This window comes from Dipodomys spectabilis, unplaced genomic scaffold (assembly GCF_019054845.1).
Source record: "Dipodomys spectabilis isolate Male_0828 unplaced genomic scaffold, ASM1905484v1 ptg000094l, whole genome shotgun sequence".
In the NCBI taxonomy this organism is placed as follows: domain Eukaryota; kingdom Metazoa; phylum Chordata; class Mammalia; order Rodentia; family Heteromyidae; genus Dipodomys; species Dipodomys spectabilis.
Window position 1 is genome coordinate 12,336,241 of NW_024870771.1, and position 5,493 is coordinate 12,341,733.

The following is a 5,493-nucleotide window of genomic DNA, read 5'->3' on the forward strand; positions in this document are numbered from 1 at the left end:
TTTGATGTTGGTATAATTTGTGGAGGGGAAGGAAAAATGCAAATTGTTTAAATTGGAATACAAGGGGATCCATTGCAACAATGAGATGTACAAGATGTTAGGTTGAAAAATGAACTTTACAACTTTGGTGGGGGAAGTGGGATGGGGGCCAACAGGGGGGGAGTAGGGGGGGAAGGGATGGGAAGGGGAAACAAAGGAGGAGGCAACAATGATTGATAAGAAACATACTCATTATCTTGCCCATAGAATTGTAACCCCTCTGTATGGTATTTTCACAATAAAAAAAAATTCTCATTATTTTTTGAGGATATTACACCTAGAAAGACTTTAAGAACAATACAACTTTGGAGAATATACAAATTATGCCAAGAAAAAAAAGTGTAGTTCTTAAGGGCACTGAACCTTTGTATGAAGAAAAGGAGGAAACAGATCCAGGACTTGATGCTGAGGCTACAAAATCAAAAGCTAAAAGCAAACAATGCCATTTCCTGAAAGTGAGGGTTGCTATTTGTAGAGGATGGTGAAAACATACAAGGACGTACTATACAGAGGAACCCTACTGCAGTTTAAGACGTCTGATTGCTTTCAGCTTTCAAATGCTACCAGTCCTTCTTTTCCTCATTCTTCACTTCTAAGCAACCTGACGCAAAAAGCCTGAGAAACCAACGGGAGTACAGGCCACGATTTAGGCTGGGTTTACAGGTTCTCTCACTGATCCCAGTAAGTGCGGTGGCCCTCTCCCCTTCCCACCCTGTTAAATTTCATATCACTAGGCAAGCCCTGTCTCCTCTCCCTGGCAACCTCACTTATGCTTTTGCAAACCCTCTCCATAGCTTCTTGGTCTATTTGTGATGCCATCAGATTGGATGAACTGTGAGTGGGTTGTATCCTGGAATTGCAAGATGTCCATACCACATACACACATGCACTTAACGTGTATTTATTCACTTACCATATTAGACAATCCTTGAGTTGAATTCCTGGGACCCATGATTAGCCTTTTCTCTTTGGGAATCATTTCTTTCATCAGTTCTACTTTCTTGAGTCCTACAACATGGAGGTCATCCATCATTTGTTAAAATTTTACCCAAAACAGTAAAACTAATGAATGATACTAATTTTATAGCATAGGGCAGTATAATGTTATTTTTCTTTACCTAGTGTTACTTGGATTTCATCTTAGGGCCTTATATTTACAAGGCAAGCACTCTACCAACTTAGTAAACTTCATTAATTTAATTTCAAAAAAATGTTCTAGATATAATTCACACAAACTTTCTCCATAGCCCTAAAAACAATTTGGAATATAAAGGAATGTTAAGAAATGCAAAATAGGAATGTTTTTAAATAACAAATAAGTAGAGCATATAATAACAATCATCAATACATCTTTGAAAATCCTTCTGTTACCAAGCCCTGGATGAAGCATCAGTGCATTGGCTAATTTTATACAAATAAAAACACATTACAGTTACCTTAAGACCCTGTGCCAAGTCAATTATTAGCTTTCTGACAATCAAGCCTAGAATGAACTCCTCATTTGACAGTGCTCTTAACCAAAGTGCCTGGCTCTGATTCTGGTCCAGAGACTTTGTTCACTGAGGATTTGTTAAATTCAGATAAGATTGGTCATTTTATTCAGACTTATTTTGATCATTTAACATCCAACAGACATAACCTCAGAGAACAAGTTCATAGTGGGGGAAATCTCACTTTATCACTGTGAATTAAACTCATTTACACTAGGCACAAAGACAAAAATACCATAGTAAGATCATGTCCTGAGTGTGTTTGAAGCAATGATGGTGGCTGTAGGACCATTGTATCTCCTTGCTAACACACAATATCAGCTAACACACTATCTTCTTTTCCTTATGAGGCTGTTTCACAAAGCCTGCCCAGTTGTCAATGTGGATAGAAACTCAATTCACATATTTTACACACAGCAAATGGGATACAAGCAATGATACCAGGGACATGATACAGTAGGGAAATGTCCTTATTTGGATTCAACTGCATACTGAATTAGGTTCAGAAGTCTGATGACTATATTGGAGGTGACCAGCATTCAAAATTGGAGAAACTAGTTCTTTTGATTGCTTCATGTTGGGTCACATCTTTGTTATTTGGGCTTCTTTTTTCTCTAGCTTATTTGTTTGTATGGTGCTGGGTTTAATAAATCTGATGCCAGGGATGACTCTTGGCCATCATTCTCCTGGAAGTTTCCTGGAAATTAACTTTGGTAAAATAAATCATCTCATTAGCTAAGTCTAAGTCAGAGGTTCTATACATCACTCTATACAAAGTAGTCTATTTTGTCTTAGTTTATATAGTTACAATATATTACTAGTCATATATTTTATAATGGACATTATAAACATTATTAAATTATTATATTAACTATAAATAGAAGCTAATGCTATTTCTGCTCATATGGGTGTCTTTAACCTTTCTAGAGAATTTGTTATTTAATATTAATATTATTTGTTTGAAATATCTTGATCTTCTCAAAGAGAAAATCAAAGAGTTTGAAATTAATGGAATTGTTTTATTTCCCTTAAATTTCCCACTTAAACATTTACAGATGAATGTAGAAAGATTTCTAAGTGATAATGTACATAATTTTCACTCATTTTTGAATCTAATAGATGGTGTTTTTCAAAGTATTCCTCTAAGCATAGAACCAGGGTGCTTCAATTGAGTGAATTGCCTGTCCAAAATTATAATGACAATTCCTTAGGGGCAGGTGTTTGAATTAATAACCGATGCTGAAAAAGGAAATCATAAAATTAATAATGAAGATCATAGAATGAAAAGAGCAGTGAGTTATAAATATAGAAGGAAAAGTCCTAACATCTAAAAATAGAAAGGAAAGCATGACCTTCATGTTTATTGAGAACCCTTACTGAAGACTCTCTAAGTGCTTTGTGAGCCTAAGTTAGAGACACAGATCTATTAAGATTTCAAGAGGAACTTCTATTAAGATTTCAAGAGAAAAAAATCACAAAGATGCCAGCTTACCATTAGGACTGCAAGAAAATTGAAGAAACATATTTAAGTGGCTGTCTCAAATCTCTTTAGGAGTGTGATCATTAGCTACTAATGAGGACTTCTAAATTATGCAGATGTTCTGCATTATTGACATAGACAGGCACTTTATTGGGTTTTGATAACATGTCAAATATCTTGAACCTCATCTCCTGGAAAAGCTTGGTGCACTACTTTCTTCCAACTTTCTCAAATTTCCCTGGCTCCACCAGATTGAGAAAACACACACACACACACACACACACACACACACACACACACACACACACACACAGGCGCATATTTACCTATACACTTATATATGTGTGTATATATATATATATATAATCACATTTAAGTGCTCCATAGTCATCAATTGGTTTTCTCCGAGGAGTTTCATTTCATTGGGATAAAGATATTTTGAGAGGAATGGCCATTCAGAGGTGACTATTAGGAAAAGGAGGCTCTGATAAATCGCTGGATAAAGCAATATGCAGTGGACCCTGAGGGACCAGTATAACAGTTTACTTCTCACACAGGATATCCGTGTTTGGTGAGGTATTTGGCTCTCTTAGGTCTTCTCTATATAAGCAATAAGTATATTCTATTAGTAGACAGATGATCATTTTCTTACTAGTTTTAATCTCTGAGAGACTGCCTACATGGTATTTATACATAGTGAACAATCAATGAACTCCTGTTATACGATGAATTCATCAGATTTCTCATCACTGTGACAAAAGACTGGACAGAAACAACTTAAAGGAAAAAACGTATTTGGTTATTTTTTGTTTTAGCATTTTTCTTTTACAAATTATCTTTTCTTTTCTTGGTCGTGGGGCTTGAACTCTGGGCCTGGGTGCTGTCCCTGAGCTCTGTAGCTCAAGGCAAGCACTCTACCACTTGAGCCACAGCACCACTTCTGGTTTTCTGGTGGTTAATTGGAGATGAAGTCTCATGGACTTTGCTGTACAGGCTGGCTTTCAACTGTGATCCTCAGATCTCAGCCTTCTGAGTAGCTAGAATTACATTTGTGGTCCACCAACACCCTTCTAAAAAGTATCTTTAAGTAGATATACAAAGGGGTTTCAATTTAGCACATCAGGTTGTGAGTACAATGCATCTTAATCACTGTCACCCATTCTATTATTCTCCCACATCTCTCCCAACCCAGTCTATCCCTCCAATATACCTAATTCCATTTTCACCTGTATATATTGAATTTTATGACATTAGCCTACTCATCCTCTCTCAAGTTTTTAAAAAAAATTTATTGGGAGAATACCATACAGAGGAGTTACAATTACATGGGCAAGACAACGAGTACATTTCTTATCAAGCATTGTTGCCTCCTCTTTGCTTCCCCTTCCCATCCCTTTCCATACTCCCTGCCTCCCCACCCGATCCTCCCCCCCCCACATCTTATTGTTGCAATGGGTCCACCTGTATCCCTAGTTAAACAATTTGTTTCTCTCTCAATTTCTTGACCCACTCCCTTTACCCTCACCCCAAAAGCACCTGTTACAGTTTGGGGATATTTATTTTGTTAAACTGTGTCTTTCTTTGCGTACACCATAATTTAGTTAATCTGTTTGCCTATATATGCATATGATTAAACTTTTGGACGTTTATTCAAAAGATTACAAGTCAGGATACATTTCCTTGCTTAATTATTCACTATAGCCAAGTTACAGAAACAGTCCAAGTGCCATTCAATGGACAAATGGATCAAGAAATACAGTCAGTCACATAGACTGGTAAATTTTTATGCTGAGCTTGTATGTATGGACCCATAAAAATTATGTTAAGTAAATCAGACAGAGATATAACAAAGACATCTTTCCTCTCTTATGTGGAAGTTGGATCTAAATCATACATACATCTAAAAGATTTATTTTGAGCCACAGTTTCAAAGTTTAAACCCATGCTTGGTTGAACCATGCAATGAGGAAGAAGATCACAGCAGCAGAAGGGTGTGGGGGAGCACGTTCTGCAAATCACGGCATACAGGAAGCTGAGAGAGAGCAAGAGAGAGAGAGAGAGAGAGCAAGACATGGGGACTGCCTTAATGCCCAGCTTTCCCCAGCCTAGCCCTACTTCTAAATTTTCCACAGCCTTCCTAACTAGCACCATCAGTTGGAGACCATGTAAATATTCAAGATAAGAGCCTGTGGTTATGTTTCCTGCTCAAACTGCAGCATATGACTTAGTCCATTTGTCTATAGATATATTTCTCCATGTATAATTAAATAAATGATACTGCAATAAGGTCGATCTCTTTTGTGTCCCTCTTTTTCCAGAATATATTTTATCTAGGAAAAGTGATAGAAGTTGAAGGTTATGTATTACAAAATCAAGAAAGTCTTTCCAAGAAAAAAAAAAAAACTTTGATTCTACTCAATATAGTCTAATTAAGAGTAGAGGAATATATAAAGTCCTTTGTTGAATTATATAATAGAAATGCAT